The sequence below is a fragment of the Aquarana catesbeiana genome, linkage group LG03 (genome assembly GCF_042186555.1).
Source record: "Aquarana catesbeiana isolate 2022-GZ linkage group LG03, ASM4218655v1, whole genome shotgun sequence".
Classification (NCBI taxonomy): Eukaryota; Metazoa; Chordata; class Amphibia; order Anura; family Ranidae; genus Aquarana; species Aquarana catesbeiana.
The window spans coordinates 299,516,294-299,530,743 of NC_133326.1; the positions used below are offsets into that span (position 1 = coordinate 299,516,294).

The 14,450-nt window shown below is 43.8% G+C and overlaps 1 protein-coding gene across 1 annotated transcript in view; it reads right to left on the reverse strand.

Annotated features, from left to right (window-relative positions):
• ACSS3 (acyl-CoA synthetase short chain family member 3) overlaps positions 1–732 on the reverse strand; it is a 219,335-nt gene extending 218,603 nt beyond the window's left edge. The window contains exon 1 of the mRNA XM_073620242.1: positions 582–732. The gene's annotated coding sequence lies outside the window, so the exon portion shown is untranslated. The remainder of the gene's footprint in view (positions 1–581) is intronic.
• Between the last annotated feature and the right edge of the window lie 13,718 nt (positions 733–14,450).

Sequence of the window (14,450 nt, forward strand, 5' to 3'; positions counted from 1 at the left end):
TTCATATGTGTTCGGGTTTAAAGGGATGAGGTGGCAACCCTACCGTGTGTGCGGTTAAGAGTGAGCCATTTTCAGAAGGTGGTCATCAAAGGCACAAGTATTTCTCTAATAAACAACCCAAGTATCAGGTGTAGTCCTTTATGACCGCTACGTGGCCTCCTAGGCTATCACAGAATTCCAGAATCCTATCCCTTCAGCTAAAGAAGAATAAAAGCACATGTTTAATAGATCAAGTGACATTTCAGATAGTAAGGAATTTCACTTCCCAGCATGACGGAACTTGAAGGTTAACTTCATCCCAAGAGATGCATATATTCCCCAAAACTGGATCCATCTCCCAATGAATCCAGTGCAGAAAATCCCATTGGAAAAATGTGCATTTTGACAAAGAAAAGCACGCATAATGATTGCAAAGTCACATTGTGAAAGTGTGCAAAGACAAACATCAAAGATCAGCAAGACAGAATGTAAACACAGCAAGACGCACTCTGCAGGCTACGCTCTAAGGACTAAAGTATAATCCAGAAAGTCAATCTGCACAGTTCTGCAGACATATTCCTACAACACACAAATAAACATACCAGATTGTAGCTGATCACTGAATAAGTTGCTTTTCTCTACTTGTTCCACCTCCTTGATCAATTGTCAGGGGGGAGTGGCGGAGATGAAGTGGCATGATGAAAAGTTTAACTTCTTCAGAACAGACTGAACACTGTATTGTAGATTGCTGTGCGTGATGAAACGTCAGGCCAGGCAGGAGTTAACCCTGCAATGTTCTACCAGATTCTTTTTGTATCCCCTGGGCTACTAAATGGCCTTAAAGAGGCAGATGTGGAAATCCCCAGGACTAAGACCCCAGGGCGTGTTTGCACTGGATGGCCTGCTGTCACAAATGTTTGCCAATAGCTTCAAAAAAATGCTGAGTCAGGCATACATTATATAGGAAAAAAGTTATATTTAAAGAGATACAAGCTTTAGGAATAAATCGGAGTTAAAGTGATTGTAAAGTCTTGTTTTTTTTAATATAAAAATAACAAACATGTTATGCTTACCTGCTCTGTGTAATGGATTTGCACAGAGCAGCCCAGATCCTCTTCTTCTCAGGTCCCTCTTCGGCTCTCCTGGCCCCTCCCTCCTGTCGAGTGCCCCAACAGCAAGCAGCTTGTTATGGGGGCACCCGAGCCGAGTCACAGCTCCCTGTGTCCATTCAGATTGATTGACTGACTTTGATTGACAGCAGCGGGAGCCAATGGTGCTGCTGCTGTGTCTCAGCCAATCAGGAGGGAGAGTTTCAGATGGCCGAGGAACTCATGGACTTTACAACTCTTTTAAAGAAGACTTTGATACATTGCTCTTGTGCTTGCTGATGCATTGAACAAAGCAGATTACTATTAGCACAGGGAGGTCAGTCTTTGGCGCAAAGAATCGTAGTGCATGGGAGTGAAGTACACTATAGTATCAAAAGTATTGGGACGCCTTTACACGCACATGAACTTTAAGTTTATCCTAGTCTTGGTCTGTAGGATTCAATATTGAGTTGCCCACCCTTTGCAGCTTTAACAGCTTCAACTCTTCTGGGAAGGCTGTCCACAAGGTTTAGGAGTGTATCTATGGGAATGTTTGACCATTCTCCCAGAAGCGCATTTGTGAGGTCAGGCACTGATGTTGGACGAGAAGGCCTGGCTTGCAGTCTCCACTCTAATTCATCCCAAAGGTGTTCTATCTGGTTGAGATCAGGACTCTGTGCAGGCCAGTCAAGTTCCTTCACCCCAAACTCGCTCACCCATGTCTTTATGGACCTTGCTTTGTGCACTGGTGTGCAGTCATGTTGGATCAGGAAAAGGCCATCCCCAAACTGTTCCCACAAAGTTGGGAGCATGAAAAATTTCCTTTCACTGGAACTAAGGGACCAAGCCCAACCTCTGACCCCCCCTTCACCAAATGATTTGGACCAGTGCACAAAGAAAGGTCCTTAACCACCTCAATACTGGGCATTTTCGCCCCCTTCCTGCCCAAGCCATTTTTCAGCTTTCAGCGCTGTCGCATTTTGAATGACAATTGCGCGGTAATACAACACTGTACCCAAATGAAATTGTTATCATTTTTTCCCCACAAATAGAGCTTTCTTTTAGTGGTATTTGATCACCTCTGCGGTTTTTATTTTTTGCGCTATAAACAAAAGAAGAGTTTTAAAAAAAACACAATAATTTTTACCTTTTGCAATAATAAATATCCAATTTTTTTTTCTTTAAAACAAATTTTTTCTCAGTTTAGGCTGATATGTATTCTTGTACATATTTTTGGTAAAAAAAAAAATCGCAATAAGCGTATATAGATTGGTTTGCGCAAAAGTTATAGCGCCTACAAAATAGGGGATAATTTTATAACATTTTTATTTTTTTAAATTTTTTTACTGGTAATGGCGGCGATCTGCGATTTTTATCGTGACTGCGATATTGCGGCGGACACATCGGACACTTTTGACACATATTTGGGACCATTCACATTTATACAGCGATCCGTGCTATAAAAATGCATTGATTACTGTATAAATGTGACAGGCAGGGAAGGGGTTAACACTAGGTGGTGATCGAGGGGTTAACTGTGTTGCTAGGGAGTGATTCTAACTGTAGGGGGAGGGGACTCACTAGGGGTGGAGACCGATCGGTGTTCCCCTGTACTGGGATCACACCATCGGTCTCCTCTCCTCTGACAGGACCGTGGATCTGTGTGTTTACACGCACAGATCCATGGTCCTGCTGTGTTACCGGTAATCGCGGGTGCCCGGCGGACATCGCGGCCGCCGGGCACGCGCACCGGGTGCCTAGTGACACGGCGGGCGCGCGCGATCCCCTGGTGGCCTAGGAAAGCGAGGACGTCATATGACGTCCGCCCGCAACGAGAGCTGCGCCGCCTGGCCGTCAATTGACGGCCGGCGGTTGGCAAGCAGTTAAAGACATGGATGAGCAAGTTTGGGGTGGAGGAACTTGACTGGCCTGCACAGAGTCAGGGAAGAGAGGCGGGTGACGTTCGGCTTTCCGATCACGGCCGGGATCGGGAAGCACCAGCAGTGTTATGCTCCTTTGAACTATTTAATTGTAAGTGCATTACTTTTATTAAACATATTAGTTTTGAAATACTGCACCATGGAGTTCTTCCTCCCTTTCTTTTATATGATCCATTAATTATATGGCTGAGGATCTGGGGCGCCCTGAGAACGGATCTGGTGGAAAGGCAGGAGATCCATAGGAGAGGTGCCACTGAGGGGGCTGCGGAGCGGATTGGATTGATTGTACCTGTCAGCAGGGCTTTTTCCGTGCTGCTATGAGGTGAGAGGCTGGAGGGACCGCATCTTTCCACACATTGGAGATTGGCTGAATGGTGGCACTGGAAATCCTTCGATGAACTGTTTGTTACACATTGAACTGTGATTGGCGCAATCTGATTGCACTGTGTATGGAACGTTTTTATTTATTTATTTGGAATATTTTTTTTCCCACTTTTTTAGCACTTTGTCCTGGATTACATTAGATCTAATTATTAATTGATTTCTTCAATATATTAATTTACACCTTTGCTTATTTTTGCACGTTTATCACACGTCTTTTACCATTTATCTTGTAACTTTATATTTTTTTTATTACCTTTGCAAGATTGCATATTTGCACATATATTATGCACTTTCATCATTGTAATTTGCGTTTTCAGTGCGATTTACATTTTTTTCTGTTATCGTACTTTTTGTATTTTTTTTTGCACAGATTCCAATTATGCACATACACTATGCACTTTATCAGTGAGATTTGCGCCTTTAGTGCAATTTAGATTTTTATCTGTTATAGGAAGATTTTTAAATTAACCACTATTATTTTTCGCTTATCAGGTTGAAGGATTTATTCATCTTGCAGGCATTTTTTACCCTCTCTTCAAGGGCTTTATTAATAGCTAGTTCTTGAATGGGTTATCCTTGAGCCCGGGTTCACACCTATGCGAATTAGATGTGCCTTTCTCCACATCTAATTCGCATAGCAGGAGAATGTGATTGGCTCCCTATGGAGCCGGTTCACATATCTCCGGGGCGGCTGCAGAGCGCACTGCACAAAAACGCTGTGAGTCTTTGGCTCCGTTTCAGGGCCGAATTCAGGCATAGAATCGGCCCTGATTCGTCCCTGAAACGGGGAACAGGGACACACAGCGCTCCTGTGAAATCCGCAGCCCGTTATAGTGTGAACCCAGGCTTAGGGTCCTTTCACACTGGGGCGGTTTGCAGGCACTATTGCGCTAATAATAGCACCTGCAAACCGACCCGAAACAGCCGCTGCCCCGAGGGCTTTCACACTGGAGCGGTGCGCTAGCAGCATGGGGAAAAAAGTCCTGCTAGCAGCATCTTTGGAGCGGTGAAGGAGCGGAGTGTATACAGCACTCCTTCACCGCTCTTGCCCATTGAAATCAATGGGGCAGCGCGACTATACCGCCCTCTGCAGAGGCGCTTTGCGGTGGTTTTTAACCCTTTTTCCTCCGCTAGCGGAGGTAAAAACCGCCCCGCTAGTGGCCGAATACCGACGGTAAAGCGCCGCATACAATAGCAGTGCTTTACCGCTGCCGCCGCCCCAGTGTGAAAGGGGCCTTATTCATTTATTGATGTAACATTGGTTTACATAATCTCTGGTTACACAATTTGATGGAAGACAAATTTTAGGATGCAATATTCGTTTGGATTTTCCTTTTTGAATCTCCAATAGATTTTGTCTCTTTATATTTTTTTACATTTTTATTTTTATAATTTTTTTATTTTTGAATAAGCGTTGCATAATTAATTAATTATCTCATGTTCTTATATTGGTGTGTGAACACCCTTATGTTGGCAGCTATAGCGTGAAGTTTGTGATATATATTTTTTTCTCTCTTTATGGTTTGTGCATTAGTTTCCTCTGTTTTTATTTTAGTCTTGGTCTGTAGGATTCAATATTGAGTTGGCCCACCCTTTACAGCTATAACAGCTTCAACTCTTCTGGGAAGGCTGTCCTCAAGATTTAGGAGTGTGTCTATGGTAATGTTTGACCATTCTTCCAGAAGTGCATTTGTGAGGTCAGGCACTGATGTTGGACAAGAAGGCCTGGCTTGCAGTCTCCACTCTAATTTATCCCAAAGGTGTTCTATCTGATTGAGATCAGGACTCTGTGCAGGCCAGTCAAGTTCCTTCACCCCAAACTCGCTCACCCATGTCTTTATGGACCTTGCTTTGTGCACTGGTGCGCTGTCATGTTGGAACAGGAAGGGGCCACCCCCAAACTGTTCCCACAAAGTTGGGAGCATTAAATTGTCCAAAATTTCTTGGTATGCTGACACCTTAAAATTTCCCTTCACTGGAATTAAGGGGCCAAAGCCTAACCCCTGACCCCCCCCCCCCCCTTCACCAAATGATTTGGACCAGTGCACAAAGCAAGGTTCATAAAGACATGGATGAGCAAGTTTGGGGTGGAGGAACTTGACTGGCCTGCACAGAGTCCTGACCTCAACCCAGTGGAATACCTTTGGGATGAATTAGTGCGGAGACCGCCAGCCAGGCCTTCTCATTCACATCAGTGCCTGACCTCACAAATGCACTTCTGGAAGAATGGTCAAACATTCCCATAGACACACTCCTAAACCTTGTGGACAGCCTTCCCAGAATAATTGAAGCTTTTATAGCTGCAAAGGATGGGCAACTCAATATTGAACCTTACAGAGTAAGACTGGGATGCCATTAAAGTTCATGTGCGTGTAAAGGCAGGTGTCCCAATACTTTTGACAATATAGTGTATGTAATAAGGGTGACTTTTACTTAAAGTGGTATCAAACCATAAAACAAAAATGAAATATATTGCAGTTTAGCAATCTTTAGTTGTGGTGGCTGCATTAGGTTTCTTTTTTTTAGGCTTATTTTCCTTTATTACACCTGGTGGTCTGGCCAGTACCATTCTTCCTGTGCTCAAGGTGTCTCCGCTCTGGATGGAGGAGCATTGGAGACACCTTTGGACAGCAGCATTAAGTCTGGGGAGATGGTAGCATTAGACTAGCAGATTTAGATAGACTTGACTAATGAATTATAGCTAACACGTTTTAAAGCAAAAGAGAAGCATCAAGCTAATTATTGTTAAATATGTTCCCTCTGCCTTCCTCTTACCTATCCTGCATTTCCTGTGTAAAAAAAAGAGATGTGTACTTACCTATTTTTAATCCAGTTTTGATCTGGTCACAACATCCTGCAAATCTGGCTCCCTGTGTGAGCAGCTGCTGCAGGGGAAAGGAGGGAGCATCAAGAATGGCTGGGCCATGGGAGCCTATGGGTGATGTCACAGCTCCCAGAATTCAGTCATAGGTGAGCACTCCCAGGGGAACTGGGGCTGCAGGATCATGTGACCAGACCGGATTTTAAAAGGCAAGTGCACAGATCTTTTTTTTTTTTTACACAGGGTATGCAGGATAGGTAGGAGGATGGAGGAGGGAACATTTTTAAGAATAGTTAGTCTTATGCCGCGTACTCACGTTCGGAATTTCCGTCAGAAAAATCTTGGTTGGTTTTTCCGAAGGAAATTCCGCTCAAGCTTGCCTTGCATACACACGGTCACACAAAAGTTCTCTGAACTTTCGACTGTCAAGAACGCGGTGACATACAACACTACGACAAGCCGAGAAAATGAAGTTCAATGCTTCCGAGCATGCGTCGAATTGTTTCCGAGCATGTGTGATTTTTTGCACGTCCGAACTGCATACAGACAAACGCATTTTCGGATAGGAACTTTTTCCGACCGAAAAATAGAGAACCCGCTCTCAATCTTTTGCTGGCTGGAATTCCGCCAGCAAAAGACCGATGAAGCATACACATGGTCGCATTTTTCAACAAAAAGCTCTCATCGGAGTTTTGCTGGTGGCATTTCCGATCGTGTGTACGTGGCATAAGGCTTTTCTTCCACTTTAACTGGTTCAGGACTGCCCTATAGTAGTTTTACAGGGTGGCACCTGTGTGCCTGATACGTGATTCGACACTCACGGGTAGGGGGCAAGCATGCGCGCCAGTGGCGACTCGCTTCCACTGTGATAATACACATTATTGGCAAAAAATGGCCTGGTCATGAAGGTGGGGTAAATCTTCCGGAGGTCAAGTGGTTAAAGCGGTTCTGAAGTCCAAAAGTTTTTACATGAATGCATTCTCTGCTTTAAGGTAAAAAAAAAAAAATATATATATATATATATATATATATATATATATATATAGCGCCACCTACTTAGGTGGGTGCTAGAATAGGTAGATAGGATTAGTGTTAGGTAAAGTTTCCAGTGTTTTACCCTGTTGGTTTAAACCTGGTTGGGAGAAATTACAGGATAGCAGGAGGGTGTGACCACCTGTATTCTGTCTGATTGATGCCCTGTTCTTCCAATGAGAGGTGCTGGAGGGAAGGTGTTTGCACACAGGATGCAGTTAGTTTGTGTAGGTGTAGGTCACCCTGAACCAATCGTTAATTTGAATGGGCAGGGGCTTTCAGGCCTATATAAACTGTGGGTCACATGCTCAACGGTGTCTCTATGAATGGGAATTGTGAGAGAAGAAGACAGCATGTAGAGGCTGGTGCAGCCCAAGCACTCGCCCCTCTGGGGAGGGGAACGTGCCATGTGGGGAGGAGAGATGGAGGAGACATCAGGAGGAAGCTGCCATTACTAACAGGAGGAGGTTGCTATTACCACCAGGAGAAAGACTGGGTGATCGATCCTCTATGGCAAGCATGAACGATTGATCTGGAGTACAAGCGAGTGGAAACCCAGGGAAACGGCTTTCAAGAGACTTAAAGGGGTTGATGTGTGGGTCAATACAAAAGAGAGTTGGGCCTTAGAGCATTAATACCCTGAATGAATCTTATCAGTCGGCCCAGAGAACTTTATTCAGAGTATCGTTCTTTGGGTACACTTGGAAGTGCTGTACGGTTGGGAAGTAGTAACAAACAGGAGGAAGGAAAGCTGCAAAGTGTAACTGGAAGCAAGTGCATGTTAAGAGTTATTCAGAGTGGCTCTATATGATCTGTACTATGTATCCCAGAACTGCAATAAGTGTCAGAGAAGAATAAAGTTCAATGTTTAATCGTTTTGGACTGTCTGCTGTGTCAATCTGTGCAAGGGACGGGGGTAATGGAAACACACTAAAAAAAAGGAATGAACTACCCAGCAGCTCCCATGGGGGTAGTGCGATAGATATATATATATATATATATATATATATATATATATATATATATATATATATATATATATCTCTATCACCTCCTCCCATATCCACCTCCAGGACTTCTCCCGAGCCTCACCCATCCTCTGGAATTCCCTACCCCAATCTGTCAGACTGTCTCCAAATTTATCCACTTTTAGGCGATCCCTGAAAACTTTCCTCTTCAGAGAAGCCTATCCTGCCTCCATCTAACAACTGCACTATTTTCTTCATTAGCTCATCCCCCACAGCTATTACCCTTTTGTATAACTTGACCGTCTAACAAGCAGGGCCCTCTGATTCCTCCTGTATTGAATTGTATTGTACTTGTACTGTCTGCCCTAATGTTGTAAAGCGCTGCATAATCTGTCGGCGCTATATAAATCCTGTATAATAATAATAATTATATATATATATAAATTTCCTAGTGCCCCCTGTCCCTAAACACTTACCTAGCTCCTGTAACCACTCCAGTGCTGTCTCAGCTGCGGCACCACTCCCCTCATTTCCTGCTTTCACGGGAGACACTGAGGGCAGTGGAGCCATATGCTCCTGCTGCTTTCAATCAAGCTCCTGTGAGGATGGAGCAGGGGAGTGGCTTATCAGTACTACATGTGTCTAAGGACGCACACAGTCCAGCTTGGCTTGCTAAGGAGACACCCGCAACAGGGCAAATGTGACAGCGCCGGGGCGGGCTTGCCAAAAGGGAAGAAGATGGTGCTTTCTGTGCACAATTGTTGCACAGAGTAGGTAAGTGTGACGTCTTCTTTTTTTATTTCTTGTTTTTTAACTAGACCCTAGTATCACTTTAAACAATTACAGCAGAGGTGTCAAACCCAATTTCATTGCATCAGCATTATCATTGCTCTTAAAAGTTGTAATTGTAAGACTATATAAATTTATCCAGGACTTTTCTTCTCAAAATAGGTGCAGGAACTCAACCACGTCCCCCTCCTACCAAACTGCATCGAATGGGTCTAGCCAAGTTGCATTAACAGTGGGGGTATCTTAAAGGGGCAATAAATACCAGGAGTGAGTTAAGTACAGAGCTCAAGTATGCACTATGTACAGGGTTCAAGTTCAGGGGTGCAATTTGTACAGAGTGGAGGGAGTAGGGACTTGTGTGCAAGGTTCTGGCTGAAAAAAAAGCCATGAAATGGGCCGATGGGCCGGATTCATTCCGTGGGCCTTGTGTTTGTAAGCGGGGGGTAGAGGGTAGCGTTTTCACAGAGGGAATCACGCGTACTGACTTTCTAAACCAGGCAACATTTATTACTGGAGAGACGGTAGTAGAAAGAGTATTTACAGCACGTAGTAGTATTCGTCAGCACTATAGGTGCTCTCCACAGACTAACACAATATAAACCCAAGCACTTGCTGAATATCTGTAGAGGCTGCTATTCACACACATTACCCAGTACAACGGTATTCCTTCAGCAGATGGATATAGGTATCCGATCCGCTTGTCCCACCCTCACAGCGAGGACACCAGATTTATTATCTGCAATGGGGAGTCCTTCATCCGACCAGGATTGCTGATACAGGACTCCGTAGGAACCCTGAGCTATCCCTCACATTCTGGAACACTCTCCCTAACTCTCCCTGACAAGAGGGTTCCCTATCCCTGTCTATGCACACACGTGAACTGAACTAAACGTGGCTGGGCTTTCTTATATAAAGTATCCACCCAAAAATGGCTGACCAAAATCTCCCGAGATTTGCTTGTCCTATCAGGACACCAGGCTTCTCCAAAATGGTGCTGGAGACAATTATAGAGGCAAAACAGCTCTGAACATATGTACACATAAACATATCAAATAGGCTGGAAAGTGAGAATAATCACTTGCTAACCCACTACATCTTGCAGCCAACTAGGCTGCCCTGCACTTCAGCTGCCTACACGTTTGACACTTGAGGTGATTTACAGCAATAGTTTTCTTCCTTTTGGGATAGAGGTTTTACTTGAATAAACATGACTATTGTAAGCACCTCTGTCAGTGTTTTGGCTTGTTTACACCACAATCCCCACGCTCATTGTGTAGTTCTGCATGTCCTTTTACATACATTTGTAATGTGTTTTTGGCACATTTACATTGCGCTATTGTCGTGTTGTAGTTCGTTTTTTGCCGTTATTTATGATTTTTTTTTTTACATGTGTTTGGAACGCATGTCGTGTTTATAAGCATTACCGTATGCTTGCATGCAAAAAAAATGTAGCATGCTGTACTTTTTTTAAAAGCAACGGTGTAAACCAGGCTCATTGAAATAAATTCATTTTTCTTACATATGCTTTGGTAGTGAGACTATGCAAGGCTGCCCGGTGCAGTCCCATCATACCTGGTGTGAACAGGCTCTTAAAATGTTAAATTTGGTTACTTAACAAATGTAATTCTATTTAATTGTAATAAAGGGCCACAGCTATTGAAAGGCATTTTACGTGTTGATGTCTGTTATTTAATTTTTAATAACATATTATTAACCCCCCGTATACTTAAAGTGATTCTAAATTTTTTTTGCTTATCTGCTCTGTGCAACGATTTTGCACAGAGCAGCCCCGATCCTCTTCTTTTTAGTTCCCCCACCGGCGATCCTGGCTTCTCTCCTCTATCAATTGCCCCCAATAGCAAGCCTCTTCACACACCGAGCACTGCTCGGCCCTATCCCCCGCTCTCTCTCCTCATCAGCACACTGGCTGTGATTGACAGTAGCAGGAGCCAATGGCTCCTGCTGCTGTGTGAGCCAATAAGGGAAGCGAGACACAGGAAAGCCGATTGCTCTCATGCACATCACTGGATCAAGATGGGGCTCAAGTAAGTATAAGAAGGGGGCTGGGGAGGGAGCTGCACCCAGAAGGTTATTTTACCTTAATGCATTAAGGTAAAAAACATTCTGAATTTAGAACCACTTTAAATGCAGAAATAAACAGCCTGCCAAAATGGCCTATACAACCAACAGTAAAATACAAATAAATAAAAATGCAGTGGCACTTTTTTATTATATAAATCCTACGTGAAAAAAAATTACAAATAAAAAGTCCATAAAGTCCACACGCACCATTTGTTAAATTCATATACGGAGCGGCTGCTTCCTCCACTGTGATATGCACACCTCCTCTTCTAACTGAAACTTACTGGAAACCACAGTGCATCCATCTTCAAACAAGATCACACCATGCAGCTTATCACATTGAATGACTACACATATTCAGGTCATACACTTCCAGCTTTTTTTTTGGTTCAGCCTTCCGGATTCTACCATCCAACAAACAAGGTGGATGGAGGAAACACTGGTGAGGTGTGGTAGCCACTGATTGAGAAACATTTTCCAACATGGTCCCTCGACAGAAGTGGATCAAATGGAGAAGGCCACACACTGATCAAAATGTGGCTGGTCCCTGCTGAATAGGGATGAGCTTCGTGTTCGAGTCGAACCCATGTTCGACTCGAACATCGGCTGTTCGATCGTTCGCCGAATTGCGAACGTTATGGGCCGTTCGCGCTAAATTCGTGTGGCGCGTCACGGCCCATAATTCACTGCGGCATCGCAGTGCATTGCTGGCTGATGATTGGCCAAGCATGCACTATGACCCGCATGCTTGGCCAATCACAGCGCCGTCAGTAGAGAGAGCTGTAATTGGCCAAAGCCAGGGTGGCTTTGGCCAATTATGGCTCAGGGGATTTAGTACACACCCCACACTATATAAGGCCGCCTGCACGGCGGCCCTGTGTAGTGTGTGTTCCGGTGTGCTGAGAGATAGAGAGAGAGAGAGACAGTGTCATTTGATTTGAGTTAGATAGATTAGGCAGAACAGTCAGTCAGTTAGCTGCACTTACAGTGTATTGTGTATATATATGCATCCCAGGTGTTGCATATATATATATACACTGTATTCAGTTTAGCTAGATCCGTTCCTGTTATCTTCTATCTAGACTATTTACATTTAATGCAGTGCGTCCTGCTCACAGTGTTCAGCTAGATCCGTTCCTGCTATTTACATTTAGTGCAGTGCGTCCTGCTCACAGTGTTCAGCTAGATCCGTTCCTGTTATCTTCTAGACTATTTACATTTAGTGCAGTGCGTCCTGCTCACAGTGTTCAGCTAGATCCGTTCCTGTTAAATTCCTACTGACAGGCAGGCTTGTCTGGTTACAGTATATAAAGCTACCTGAAGAAAATTACAGGTGTTCTATTTGATCCTATTAGTACCACGGTCAGGCAGCTAGACTATTTACATTTAGTACAGTGCGTCCTGCTCACAGTGTACAGCTAGATCCGTTCCTGTTATCTTCCTACTGACAGGCAGGCTTGTCTGGTTACAGTATATAAAGCTACCTGAAGAAAATTACATGCTTTCCAATCCTTGTTCCACAAAAAAACCCAAATTTTCAAAAAACATTTTTCATTGGGACAAAAAAAGTGAGGTGAAATCTTCTGAAGAGGAGGAAAGACAGCAAAACAAATGTCACAGGGGTGATAACCCTTCCCTATGTTTTCCAAAAAGCTTAGAAAAGATTTTTTGGCTGGAGCTAAACACGTTAAAAATGTTCAAAATTACAAACAGATTCTACTTAACAACAAACCTACAGTCCCTGTCTTGTTTGCACCGCCTGTATACTGCTGTTCAGAGTATATAGGGCCTGGTGGCCCCACACCTTTCCTTATTTTAATTTGGGTGCGGGGTTCCCCTTAATATCCATACAAGACCCAAAGGGCCTGGTAATGGACTGGGGGGTACCCATGCTGTTTGTCTCACTGATTTTCATCCATATTGCCATGACCCGACATGACATTAAACCCGCAAGCAGTTTTAAATGAGATTTTTTCCTTTAAAAATGACATTTGGTGCAGGGACTGTTCTAAACATGGGAAACACGCGTCACTTTACAGGCATACTATAGACACCCCCCAGGTACGATATTTAAAGGAATATTTCACTTTTTTTTTTTTACTTTAAGCATCATTAAAATCACTGCTCCCGAAAAAACGGCCGTTTTTAAAAGTTTTTTTTGCATTGATACATGTCCCCTGGGGTAGGACCCGGGTCCCCAAACCCTTTTTAGGACAATACCATGCAAATTAGCCTTTAAAATGAGCACTTTTGATTTCGAACGTTCGAGTCCCATAGACGTCAATGGGGTTCTAACGTTCGTGCGAACTTTCGGTCCGTTCGCGGGTTCTGGTGCGAACCGAACCGGGGGGTGTTCGGCTCATCCCTACTGCTGAACTAGCTGATACATGATCACTGTACAGCCAGCATGACTTCTTACCTTTCACAGCCCCCCTCCAACCCATTTCATATGTAGAGAACAGCAAAACATATGAGTGTGTTTTTAATGGTTCAATAGTAATAAACCTCTATATACTAGTAATATAACACCTAACATAGTCAGACAAAAATGTAGGGTGACATCGCTGACTTCTTTTTTGAAGATGTCTATAGCACTAATGCCTAGTACACAGGATTAAGGATGAGCTCTGGCGTGTTCACACAGCCCACGTGCAGAGCCCGCCAGGAAGTCAGCACTGCGCTGCGCTAATCACAGGCAGTGAGACAGTTCCCGATCTCTGCAGCCGCGCAGCGGGACAATGTCTCACTGCCTGTGATTAGCGCAGCGCAGTGCTGACTTCCTGGTGTGCTCTGCACTTGGGGTGTGCGAACACGTTGGAGCTCATCGTTACACAGGATCAGAAGATCAGACGAAAAATAATGCTTTTGAAGTGATCGTAAGATAATCTGATCGCTAGTACACAGCTTTCATGACAATTAATTTGAAATGATCCAAAGGGACAAACATGAACATTTTTCTTGTATGATACCAGATCCCATGATTTTCATTTAACCCAGTACAGTATTCATCTGAAAAAAATCAGAAGAGCAAGACCATGTTTAATGCTACCCCCGCAGGAGCTGCTTAAGTATGTTTGTTGCGTACTCTGCCTCTCAACCCCAATAACAGTCTCTGCCCCCTCTGGCACACCCGGCAACAGTGTAAGTGTAATGACCAATGAGAAACACACATGTTATGATAAAACACAGAAATTCTCTTTACTGCAATATTTCTGTGGAAAAGTAACAGACCGTAACAGTATATATATTCAAGTAATCAACTGGAGAGCAATAACTGAGATTAAGCGCAATATAGCTCAATCCTTTATTCAGGCTGCTTTCAGGGAAATCCAAACCTGAGAATGCCCCTAAAAGCAGAGGCACACTT